The following is a 13,971-nucleotide window of genomic DNA, read 5'->3' on the forward strand; positions in this document are numbered from 1 at the left end:
AGGTAAGACAATCTCAAGTCACCTCATCATGAAGGTGGGAGATCCACAAATGCTTTACATTACATACGTTTTCAGCCTTTTTCAATGGATTTGTCAGTTGTGCTGATTTTTTTTTCCTCTAAAATATTCTTTGTTATGTGGTATTGCTTTCTGAGAAGGATACTGGGAATAACTACGAAAATGTAAGAAACAGAAGACATTAATAAAAAATTAAATAAATATGGATGATTGAAGTACCTTTCTCACGTAATTATTGTAAGGATCCAATGAGATAAATGGAAGTTTTTACTTTAATGTCTATAATAATTACTCATTCTTATTTTTTTAGGATAGAAACAGCTTCAAAAAAAAGTTGTTAAACTATTACTTTTGTCTTATGCTTAATGTTTAGAATGCACAAATTAGGTAAAATTCCACAAATGGGTAAACTTTTTTGTCTTTTACAATTGATAAGCATTAGAATGTAAGTTCATCTGTTTAATTCTTACTGAAAATATCTTTGAAACAGCTCCCATAAAAAACAGCTTTTCTTATATCTATTAAATAAATATTTTTCACAAAAGCTAGTTAATGCTAGCTAATAATTAATGAGTGAATACTTGATGGGAACTTGAGAAGAATAGCACTAGAAATGTTGGTCATTAAGGGTTATCCTCAAAACCTTTGAGAAATTGCTAGTTAGCAATTGCTAGTTAGAAGGAAGGAAGGAAGGAAGAGAGGGAAGGAGGATGGAAGAGAGGGAGGGAGGGACACATTCATGGAGACAAAAGGGAAACCCCAAAAGCTTGAAACCATTGCTGTTACAATAACCTGTCACAGCACTATTTGGTTCCTACCACTTACCCTTTTTTCTCAAAAAAAATTATCAGAATATATCAAAATTTCTCCCTGTGTGCCTTTATCTCTCTCTGTGTTTCTATTTCTGTCTCTGTTTCCATCTCTCTCTCTTTGTCTCTGTCTCTCTCTGTCTCTATCTCTCTCTATGTCTGTGTATGTGTGTCTCTCTCTCTGTCTCTCTCTCTCACCTCCTCCCTCCCTCCTTTCCTTCCCTCCTCCCACCATCAAAATTGAGTAAGCACAATATTATTGCATTATATTCATGTACCAAAATATATTTAGCCATTCCTCTACTGATGGGATGATCTTCACCAAATACATTAGAGGTCAAAGTATTATTATTCTTATTTAGTATTTGTCCAATTTTCCATCTTTAGTCTGTACCTCCAAATGTAAAATGAATTGCTGTTACCATAGCAGTTGCTTAGATGCTATCCTTTGCAAATATTTGATTTATAAAATTCTTACTCAATTTTCTTTTTTCCCCATAGCAAAGATTTTGTGAATTAATTGTAGACATCATAATGGAGAATAATTCTTGAAAACTAATGCTTGTAAACCATGAGCTCATACAAGTCCTAGCAGAGTGGAAATGATTCAGATATTGATTGGCCCAGCAATGTACTGGTATTGTCTGAAGAGTAGTTTTGCTCATTCATAAAGGCTCATCACTAGAGCATTCAACACAGGATAATGACTTTTTTTAAGCCACAGATGTAATTTATCAAAAAATCCCAAGCCTTAGGAATGTATACATATTTTTTATTTAACTCATTCAACAAGTATTTTTAATCATCTACTATGTGATAGATACTATACCAAAAGTTTGTGACACAACAAGAAAAACAAAAATCCCTGTCTTCAAGGAACGTATATTCTATTATAAGACATTGTTCTCACTGTTCTTCTTAAGCAACAGGCCAAAGAATGTGACTGAAACTTAAAAAAATGGGCAGATCTCAAGATACATACTCTGATACATCTAGGCTTTTCTATTTCTATTCAATCAGCCATCTTTGTTTATTTGCGATAAAAGATCATAGACCTAAATTAAAAGAAACCAAGAAATTCCATTCATTCAGATAGTAGAGAAGACTGCATATTGTTGGCACAGCATTGATTCCCAACTCTCCTCACTCTCATACTGTTATTTTTACATATATCGTCTGACTATTTAAGGTCTTCTTGGTGAACAGAGATTAAAAAAAGAAGCAGGATGACATATGTAATCTGGTAGATGTGTGGAGACATGCTTCCCAGACTTCTCAGATTTCATGGACAGACTTTTGGAGAATTCTCTTTAGCCTAGACAAGAGGAAGGAGAGGTCATCCTTGAGGCTCCATATTTTTCCCTAAAATGTAGCAGTAGTACATGACCTATTGGCTATGAGCAGGGGAAAGAAAAGCAAAATCAAAGAGATAAATTCATGGACTTGGTATAGACTGAGAAAAAAGAGGTATGATTTTTAGGAGAATGCAGAGATGGAAAATACAAGAAGTAGATGATTTGGTACACAACAGAGCAGTAGGATGTGCTGAACACAGAGGACAATAATCTTATAATTGGTGAGATCAAATGGAATTCCAATCCACATACTATTTTTCCCTCTCTTTCCTCAGAGAACTTGCTGAGGAAATGCTCTTCTATTTTTAAATTTGCTTGATTCCTTTTTCCCCCAATCTTCTCAGATCTTCTGAAAGATTGTTGCTGTTGTTTGCCCTTCATTCTTGAAAAGGACCATGAATCAGAGAGGTGATGCCATAACATGCAAGTGAATTGATTTAAGTGAGGCTGGGCTGAACAAATTCACATTCTCCTCCAGTGCCATCTGGATCTAGTGGCAAGATACAGATCAGAATTACTAAAAAGCTGGGGCAGAGGTGGGGAGAAGACTGGAAGGGAAGAAGAGAGGAAGATACAATTAACCCAAGATATGAAAGTGCTGTAACCTTCTACATGAAATTTTGTTTTATTGTTTTCTTGAGTTTCCTGGCAGGGTAGATAGAGCACTGGGAATGAATTCAAGTCCATCCAAGCACTCATCTCCTGTGTGATCCTAAGCAAATAATTTACCTTCTATCTGCATCAATTTCCTAAATATGAGGACAATAATAGTGTCTACTTCCCAGAATAGTGAGAATAAAATGGGATAATAATAAAGCATTTATCACAATGCTTAGAACATAGTCAGTCCTTTTAAAATGCATATTTTCTTCCTTCCTGTGCATTGATAAACAATATAGACATTAACAATGAACTGTTGAATTATGTGATTTTGGGGAAGTTGGGAGGGGAGAATCATTACTGAAATGGCAAAGCTAACTCATAGAATGGGAGTTTGAACAAAATTAATAGATATTTTGCATTTTGGGTAATTTCGAATACATTTCAGATTCATACTTCCTAAATGTCCATTGAACCTTGGCAGAACTTAGTTCTGAGTGGTAAGGAGTGGGAAACATGCTTCTCACTATTAGCTGTACCTCCATCTGGTGGCCAGACAACATACTACAAGTTTTCTGCTGGTTAAATATTAAAAGATTACCAAATAAGCATACATACTGCATTCTGGACTTGTAGAGGGAAGGCAAATAGTAGAGGGATGGCTACATTTACTACTAAGTGCACCTTTAAACATGGCGTTAGCAATCACCACCAATATCTATATTATACAGATAATTGAAGTTTAATATTTGTCATTAGACCCAGAGATCTTCAAGCAGAGGTTGAATGATCCCTTATTATAGATAATGTAGAGGGGATTCTCATTCAGGTATAGCTGGAGCAGGTAAACTATGGGGTTCATTCTATTCTGAGAACATATATTTAAATTCAACAAGCATTAATTGTATGGCAGACTAGATGTTATATGCAAGAAATATAATACTACAAAGGAGAGACAGACAGAAATAGAGATAGAGAGATAGAAAGGCAGAGAGAGAAAAAAAAAGAGAAAAGGAAGGAAGGAAATGAGGGAGGAAAGAGAAAAGGAAAGAAGGAAGGGAAGGAGGGAAAAAGGAAAGAAAGAAAGAAGGAAGGGAATAGGGAAATCTACATTTCCCAATATCAGACTTTTTATTATTTCCCACAGAAGTAGGTGTTTTTACTGAAAGGCATATTTTATGTGCCAAGACCACTGCTGAGTTTTCTAGAGGCTCTGACCAAAAAATAGGAAATCTAGACGCTATCAAAATAGCTTGAAATCATCTAATTTATACAATCATCTCTTTTTTAAAGTCTGGAATACATAATTACTACTTCAAACTCAAACTTAGATTGAAATATGGCTTCTTGGGGGAAAAAGAGGCCTCAAAGGTAATCTATTCAATCCTCTCATTTGCAAAGGAAGAAATAGTCTCCAAGAAGTGAGTCATGGCAATTTCTTGCCATTTCTTTCCTTTTGGCATTTTTGGCAAGTTAAATATTACCATTAAAATTGCAGTATGGAATACTGGAAAGTACCCTGGATATGTAATTAAGTGAATCTTGTTCAAATACTGTTTCTTCCATTTGCTAATTATGTGATCCTGGTCAAGTGAATTGATTTCCCAGAACTTTAATTTCTTCATCTGTGAAATGAGACTGACAGCTGCATTACCTGTTTCATATGTGTGCTGTGAAGAAAATGTTTTATAAAATTTGATGTTATCAAAAATGGTTTAGTTATCATATAAATTATACTAAATGAAACATCAAAAGTGTGATAATCTTGATATAAACACCAGTGATCACATGCCTATAATTTTTAGAAGGTCTTCATTTCAAAACCCTCCCTCTGAGAACTAGTGCCTATGTAATTCTGAGCTCTCCATCTTAATTTCTTCTGATTCAATGATTCCTAGATCCACTTAAGAGAATTTCATGCTGTAGTTGGTGCTGTCCAGTTGAAGCTTATCTAAGGGAAGTTGGAGGCCAAGATAGCCTCATGGAAAATATGGCAGATTGACTTGGACTCTGTGTTCAGTTTGAAAACCCGATGTTTTCCAGTTATCTAAATATCCTGGCAGCCATGAACATTTCTGCTTGTCTGTCACCTAGCCTCCAAGATTCTCAAATACAATCTCATTCACTCTTCTTCTCTTGATCATATAATTTGAATTGCTTGGATAAGTAACTTATATTTCTGTGATAGAATTCTGGCTCTTTGTGATGAATCTGATTCATTGCCAAATGGGGTCTTTCTAATCTCAGTTCTGCCACTTATTCCTTGTATAACCTTGAAAAATCACTTCAACTGTTTGGATCTCAGTTTACTCAAATATAAAGTGATAGGGTTGGACTTGATCAGTTTTAAAAGCCCTTTATGATCATCTAACCTGTGTCCAACAGTATTTTCATTTGCAAAATGAATTAATGATCTCTGAAATCTATACTAGTTCTAGATCTATGGATTAAAATCAGATTTTTATTGATTTCTATTTTTAAAAAAGCCTCACCCTGCCCCCTAGAAAAAAATTAATCATAGCTCATGGTCACTTTGCGGGGTCATGTTTTTAAGGAACAAGGGATATGTGCATTTTCTTTGAGATTAGCATTATATATTGATTCAGATAAAAATTAATGTTTCAACAGATATACAAAGTGAAAAGGATGTCTCCCTCTTGCTTAAGTCTGGGAGCTAATACATCTGTTTAACATCTCAGCTGCTCTGGAATTCTCATTGAGAACTTTTCAAACACAGCATTCCAAGAACCCCCTTTGTTTGCTCAGGCTGTATCACTTTAAGCCAGCTGTAAACAACCAGAACTCAGCCTTTCCTGCTCCCACTCCCAGCCCATTCTGATAAATCAAGGAGCAGAAACAGCTCAGAGCTGCCTTGATATAATAGCTATTTAGTTTATCAATGATTTCTTCCCCAAGTTCTCCTGCCAGGAACACATTGGTTAGAGTCAGCCAAAACAACACCCTTCTGTCAGCATCAATCCTGCCAGTTTGCACATGTGCTGGGTCGTACAAGATGTACTATGCAGCATTGCTATTTCTGTCTTCCTTCTCCTTATTGGAAAATGAAGCCTGTTTCCCAGGAGGCCAAACCATTCCTGTTCCCCTGTTGAAAGGAACACTTCAGGGCCCTCCTAATGTCCTTAATGACTCATTCTTTTCTGTTTCCTCTTCAATTTTCTATATTTGATTTAAAGATGGACTCCTCATACTCCATTTAAAATGTTGACCATGACCTTACAAGGTTCTGATGGTTCCAATCCCAAATGGCCACACTTGTCTCATTTTATCGAAGAGGAAATTTAAATGAGTCATCCAACATTCACTTGCCTCCAAAGTCAGACTGCTAAGGAATCCGATTCTTTTGTCCCCATGACTGCCTGAGTTACCTTCAGAATTTTATAAGAAAATATTATTTTGACTTTACACAATTATATGTAAAATAAGATGATAACTAATATTTTTTCTCTGCTTGCTATTTGTTAATCCATTAACCTAGTATTTTTTTGTGGTACCAGGGAGATTATATTTGGCCACCTTAGCTAAAAATTGACCCTGTTCTTATTTTCTTTTTGCATTTCCAGATGCAGTCTGGAGAAACAAAGGTAACATATTAGATTAAAAAGATGAGATCCAAAAAAAAATTATTGGCTAGATATTGGTTTAAATCTAGTAAAATTTCATTCACAAAAATAAACATAAAATCTTATATTTATTTTTAAAGAGTCAATGATATAAAGTACATAACAGGAGAATGTGGCCATTTAATCATTTTCAGTCATGCCTGAATCTCAGTGACCCCAATTGAGGCTTTTTTGGCAGAGTTACTAGATTTTATTGTCATTTCTTTTGCAAGATTATTTTATAGATGAGGAAAATAAAGCAAACAAGATTAAGTGACTTGCTTAAGATCACATAGCTTAAAAGTATTTAAAGCCAGAGTGGAACTCAGGAAGAAGAGTCTGCCTTACTCCAGTCTGGCACTCTGTCCACCTGGCTGTCCCAACATATGCCTAGACAACAATTTATAATAATAGTTAATAATTATTTAATGATTTAAGATTTGTACTAACTCATTTCATCTCCACAACTCTGTGAGGTAGGTACAGTTATTATTACCTTTTTATAAAGGAAGAAAATAAGGGACTGAGTGAAATTCATTTGTCCAGGATCATACAGGTAGTAAATAGCTAAGGTGGGATTCAAACTCCGCTTATGACTCCAAATCCATCATTCTGCCAATTTACTGTGCCATCTAACTATGTTATGTGAATAGTGTGGAGTTTTTTTTTTAATTTTTTATTATATATATATTTTTATAATATTATCCCTTGTATTCATTTTTCCAAATTATCCCCCCTTCCCTTTATTCCCTCCCCCCGATGACAGGCAATCCCATACATTTTACATGTGTTACAATATAGTCTAGGTACAATACATGTGTGTGAATATCATTTTCTTGTTGCACAATAAACATTAGAATCCGAAGGTACATGCAACCTGGGCAGACAGATATTAGTGCTAACAATTTACATTCACTTCCCAGTGTTTCTTCTCTGGGTGTAGCTACCTCTGTCCATCATTGATCAACTGGAAATGAGTTGGCTCTTCTTTATGCTGAAGATTTCCACTTCCATCAGAATACATGCTCATACAGTATTGTTGTTGAAGTGTACAGTGATCTTCTGGTTCTGCTCATTTCACTCAGCATCAGTTGATTTAAGTTTCTCCAAGCCTCTCTGTATTCCTCCTGCTGGTCATTTCTTACAGAGCAATACTATTCCATAACCTTCATATACCACAATTTACCCAACCATTCTCCAACTGATGGACATCCATTCATCTTCCAGTTTCTAGCTACAACAAAAAGAGCTGCCACAAACATTTTGGCACATATATGTCTCTTTCCGCTCTTTAGTATTTCTTTGGGATATAATCCCAGTAGTAGCGCTGCTGGGTCAAAGGGTATGCACAGTTTGATAACTTTTTGGGCATAATTCCAGATTGCTCTCCAGAATGGCTGGATTCTTTCGCAACTCCACCAGCAATGTATTAGTGTCCCAGTTTCCCCACATCCCCTCCAACATTCATCATTATTTATTCCTGTCATCTTAGCCAATCTGACAGGTGTGTAGTGGTATCTCAGAGTGGTCTTAATTTGCATTTCTCTGATCAGTAGTGATTTGGAACACTCTTTCATGTGAGTGGATATAGTTTCAATTTCTTCCTCTGAGAATTGTCTGTTCATATCCTTTGACCATTTATCAATTGGAGAATGGTTCGGTTTCTTATAAATTAGGGTCAGTTCTCTATATATTTTGGAAATGAGACCTTTGTCAGAACCTTTGTTTTTAAAAATATTTTCCCAATTTGTTACTTCCCTTCTAATCTTGTTTGCATTAGTATTATTTGTACAGAAACTTTTTAGTTTGATGTAATCAAAATCTTCTATTTTGTGATCAATAATGATCTCTAGTTCTCCTCTGGTCATAAATTCCTTCCTCCTCCACAAGTCTGAGAGGTAGACTATCCTCTGTTCCTCTAATCTATTTATTATCTCCCTCTTTATGCCTAAATCATGGACCCATTTTGATCTTATCTTGGTATATGGTGTTAAGTGTGGATCCATATCTAATTTCTGCCATACTAATTTCCAGTTTTCCCAACAGTTTTTTCCGAATAATGAATTTTTATCCTTAATGTTGGTATCTTTGGGTTTGTCAAAGATTAGGTTGCTATATATGTATCCTTTTTTGTCCTTTGTATCTAATCTGTTCCACTGATCTACCGGTCTATTTCTTAGCCAATACCAAATGGTTTTGGTGACTGCTGCTATATAATATAGCTTTAGATCAGGTACACTTAGATCACCTTCCTCTGAGTTTTTTTTTCATTAGTTCCCTTGCAATTCTCGACCTTTTATTCTTCCATATGAATTTTGTTGTTATTTTTTCTATGTCATTAAAATAGTTTCTTGGGAGTCTGATTGGTATAGCACTAAATAAATAGATTAGTTTGGGGAGTATTGTCATCTTTATTATATTCGCTCGGCCTATCCAAGAGCACTGAATGTCTTTCCAATTATTTAAATCTGATTTTATTTTTGTGGCAAGTGTTTTGTGATTTTTCTCATATAATTCCTGACTTTTCTTTGGTAGATGGATTCCCAAATATTTTATACTCTCAACATTTGTTTGGAATGGAATTTCTCTTTGTATCTCTTGCTGTTGCATTTTGTTAGTGATATATAAAAATGCCGAGGATTTATGTGGATTTATTTTGTATCCTGCCACTTTGCTGAAATTTTGAATTATTTCTAGTAGCTTTTTAGCAGAGTCTTTGGGGTTCTCTAAGTATACCATCATGTCATCTGCAAAAAGTGATAGTTTAATTTCCTCATTTCCTACTCTAATTCCTTGAATCTCTTTCTCGGCTCTTATTGCCGAGGCTAGCGTTTCTAGTACTATATTGAATAGTAATGGTGATAGTGGGCAACCTTGTTTCACTCCTGATCTTACTGGGAAAGGTTGCAGTTTATTTCTATTGCATATTATGCTTACTGAAGGTCTTAAATATATGCTCCTGATTATTCTAAGGAATAGTCCATTTATTCCTATACTCTCAAGAGTTTTTAGTAGGAATGGATATTGGATTTTGTCAAATGCTTTTTCTGCATCTATTGAGATGATCATATGGTTCTTATTAATTTGATTATTAATATGGTCAATTATATTAATAGTTTTCCTAATATTAAACTAGCCCTGCATTCCTGGAATAAATCCTACTTGATCATAGTGTATTATCCTGGAGATGATTTTCTGAAGTCTTTTTGCTAATATCTTATTTAAGATTTTAGCATCAATATTCATTAAGGAGATTGGTCTATAATTTTCTTTCTCAGTTTTCGATCTACCTGGTTTAGGTATCAGTACCATGTCTGTGTCATAAAAGGAGTTTGGTAGGACTCCTTCAATAGTGTGGAGTTTTAATGAACTATCAAGTCAAAATGAATTAAGCATCGTGTGACAACCAAAAAAATCTGTGATGAGAAAAAACATCTAGAACAAAAAAGCTGATGATGATCCTGCTATATCCTGTACCAATTAGACCACACCTAGCATGTTATGTTCAGTTTTAGGCTTCTGTTTTTTTATATGGTATCTGAAGGAGTATCCTCCACCAGGATAGTGAAGGAACTAGAGATCACACTGTCTGAGAATCACTTAAACAAACAGGAAATGTTTATATTGGGAAAGAGAAGACTCATGAATGAAGGATACAATGGGGAGGGAAATATTTACATACCAGAACTAGGAAAAACCTGGTGGGAGATGCAGAAATGCAGATTTCAGTTATAGACAAAAGTTAGAGTTGCCCAGAGTGTATGGGCTGCCTTGGAGCTAGTGAGATATATAGCCTAGATGTTCAAGCTGCAACTTTATGATACCTTATCCAGGATAATATTAAGGTTGCTAAATAATACAGTAGGTAGAATACACTGAGGAGAAGAACTGTTATTTTCATTCATATAGGGAACTTTCAGGTAAGGAATCTCTTTGTGCCAATGTAAGTCAATACTTTTTTCTGCAGGTATTATGATTAAAAAGGACTGAAAGACAGAGTGCTTTGCTTGGGCTCCACAAAGCATGTGTTGGAGGCAACTTGTGTCCCAAGTTAGTCTTTCTGTTTTCAAGGTCATCTCTCTAGCCATTTTCACTATTTTTCACTCAAAAAAAAAAAAGTCTTCCTCACATACCTCCTTATGGAACACCTGCCAGTCATCAATAATAAAACATTTAACCTAACCTCAATATATAGTTACAGTTAGAGTATTTTAACATCAAATATCTCAATGATTTCCACATTATTATTTTTTTGGACTTGAAGCATCCCATAGCCAAATGTTTACCACATCTATCAAATGGTTTTCAAACATTCTAATAGATGTGATTCATTTTTTTTCTATCCTATACATAATATTCTCTGCAAATATTAATAGACAAACAATAAATTTCCAAATAACAGCTATTTTGTGAACAACTATTGAGATACTTAGAATCAACCTGGGCTCTTGACTCTCACTCACCTTGCCCTTCCCTCGTATTAATACCTTTCCACTTTTTCTGGATTCTACTTCCTCAACATTTTTCACACCTATCCTTTTTTTACTTAATCATACCTCTGTACTATCCTACTAAAAGGATCCATGAGCTTTTACCTAGATTATTGCCATAGGCTCCATATTGATTCCTCTGTCTCTATTTTTCCCCCTGACCAATCCATCCTTAACTCACCTATGCAAAAAATCTTCCAAAGGTACAGAAATTCTGTCATTTCCCACTGCTTTTAGAATAAAACACAGACTTCTCTGTGAAGGATTATAACAGAGTTATTAGGAATTGAGGCAGGGATAGATAACAAGGACTTTGTCCCACCAAAATCAAAGGCATTTAGTGCATTTGTACTCAATCAAATAAGACAATTGATATTGATGTCAAGTTAGTAGGGATGATTAATTAACATAAGAACCTAGAAACTGGCAGCTTCCCCTCTTTAATGATTTATCCTAATGAGCTCTTTATCTGTCTAGCCCTTCCCTCATTCCTTCCACTTTTATGGTCTTAAGGTATCTTTGGAGTCTCCCCCATCTCTTGCATATCCTCGCTTGTCAGAGCCTGAATCTTTCCCTGAGATCAATTTCCCCTTTCTCATTCAAATGAATTTGTCTTTAAAAGTTGTTTTGTGAACAACTATTGAGATGCTTGCCTTAAGACCAAGTTTCTCAACTACTACTCTGTATCATCTATTAATCGATTAATTAATTTATTAATAAATCACAATTTATTTATATATTATAATTAATAATTATATAACAATTATTATATATAATTAATAATTATATATAATAATTATTATTATAATTAATAAAAATGATGACATTAGCATCACAAGGTCATATTAGTCATTTGATCTATAAATCTATAAAATAATAAAAATATATTAATAAAACAATCAGCAAGCATTTATTAAGTGCTTATTATGTGACAGGAATTCTGATAAACATGGAAGATACAAAGAAAAAATCAAATTCTTGCCTTCAAGAATCTTATATTCTAATGTGGGAGACAACAAACCAATAACTAGTTGTACACATAAACTAAGTCAAAGATCACCTTAGAAGAAAGTCTTTGGTAGCCATATGACTCAAGAAAGGCATCTTGCAGGAGGAATTTCTGAGCTGATTCTATTGAAGGAAGTCCAGGGTTCCAAGAGACTGAAACCAGCTAACAAATCATTTCATGTACTGAGGACAGCTAGTGCAAAAGCACAGATATGGAAATTTAATTATCATAGTTAAGGAATAGCAAGTAAATCAAGATGTCTGAAGCATAGAGTTCATGGAAGGGGATATGGCATGAGAAGACTAGAAATATAGGAAAATACTAGAGTGTAAAGAGCTCTAAATGTTAAACAAATAACTCCAAATTTTATCCTGGAAGTAATAGAGAAGCAATATAGTTTCTTGATTGAGGGAATGATAAGCAGATCTGCACTTAGTTAGATCAGTTTGACAGCTGAGTGCAGAAAAGACTGAAATTAGAGGGGGCAGAGCCAAGATGGCAGAGAAGGCACATGGGATTCTCATGCCCTCACGACCAAATATTGAATTCAGCCTGAAATATAGCTTGACTGGTGAAATTCAAAGATTAGAGGTACAATCACTTACCAGCTGAAGATAATCTGGAGGACTGCCAGAGCAGGTTTGTCCTGAGGAGCCAGAGCAGATCTGCGCTAGCAGGGAAATTGGAGAGACTGGCTTCCTGAGTGGAGCAGGGGTGGGGGTAGCCTCTGTGGCTAGAAAAGTTGTGGAGACGACTCTGCCATAGGGTGACTGCTCTGCCTTGCTTGCAAAGCAGTGGACCAGCAGAGAGACTAGAGCCAAAGGTAGAGAGTACTCTAAAAACCACCAGAACCTAACAGGATCTGGCTGTACCCACCCAAAACCAAAAGTGAATCAGCACAGACTAGCACAACTGTGCAGCTGCATTCTGCTGGACTATTCACGGGGCAACTGTTAATTGCCACAGCCCCACAGCGGGTTTTTGCTTGGGATAGTATCACTTTCACTGATCAACCTCTAGCCCCAGGGCAGTCATTAAATTAAATTAAATGCAGGAAGGCAGAAATAGTAAATTATTTCTTTTCAGATCACAATGCAATAAAAACTACATTCAACAAAAAGTTAGGGGTAAGTAGACCAAAAAGTAATTGGAAACTAAATCATCTCATTTTAAAGAATGATTGGGTGAAACAGCAAATTATAGACACAATTAATAATTTCACTCAAGATAATGACAATGATGAAATATCATACCAAAATTTGTGGGATGAAGCCAAAGTGATAAGGGGAAATTTTATATCTTTAGAGGCTTACTTGAATAAAATAGAGAAAGAGAAGATAAATGAATTGGGCGTGCAACTTAAAAAGACCAAATTAAAACCTCTCAATCAAATACTAAACTTGAAATTGTAAAATTAAAAGGAGAAATTAATAATATTGAAAATGGAAAAAAAAAACTACTGAGTTAAATAAAACTAAGAGTTGGTTTTATGAAAAAAATAATAAAATAGATAAATCTGATTAGAAAAAGGAAAGAGCAAAATCAAATTGTTAGTATTAAAAATGAAAAGAGGAAATTAGAGCAATAAAAAAGAGTTATGGCCATATTAATAACCAAATTAACAAAAAACATACGATCATCTTAATAGATGTAGAAAAAGCATTTGATAAAATCCAACATCCATTCCTACTAAAAACACTTGAGAGTATAGGAATAAATGGATTTTTCATTAAAATAATCAGTAGCATGTATTTAAAACCATCAGTAAGCATCATATGTAATGGGGATAAACTGGAACCATTCCAATAAGATCAGGAGTGAAACAAGGTTGCCCACTATCACCATTACTATTCAATATTGTATTAGAAATACTAGCTTTGGCAATAATAGTTGATAAAGAAATTAAAGGAACTAGAATAGGTAATGAGGAAACAAAATTATCTCTCTAAGTACCCAGTGCTTCTACTACAAAGCTATTAGAAATAATCCAGATCTTTAGCAAAGTTATAGGATACAAAATAAACCCAGATAAATCATCAGCATTCTTATATATCACTAACAAAGTCCAAC

The sequence above is a fragment of the Sminthopsis crassicaudata genome, chromosome 6, assembly GCF_048593235.1.
Source record: "Sminthopsis crassicaudata isolate SCR6 chromosome 6, ASM4859323v1, whole genome shotgun sequence".
In the NCBI taxonomy this organism is placed as follows: Eukaryota; Metazoa; Chordata; class Mammalia; order Dasyuromorphia; family Dasyuridae; genus Sminthopsis; species Sminthopsis crassicaudata.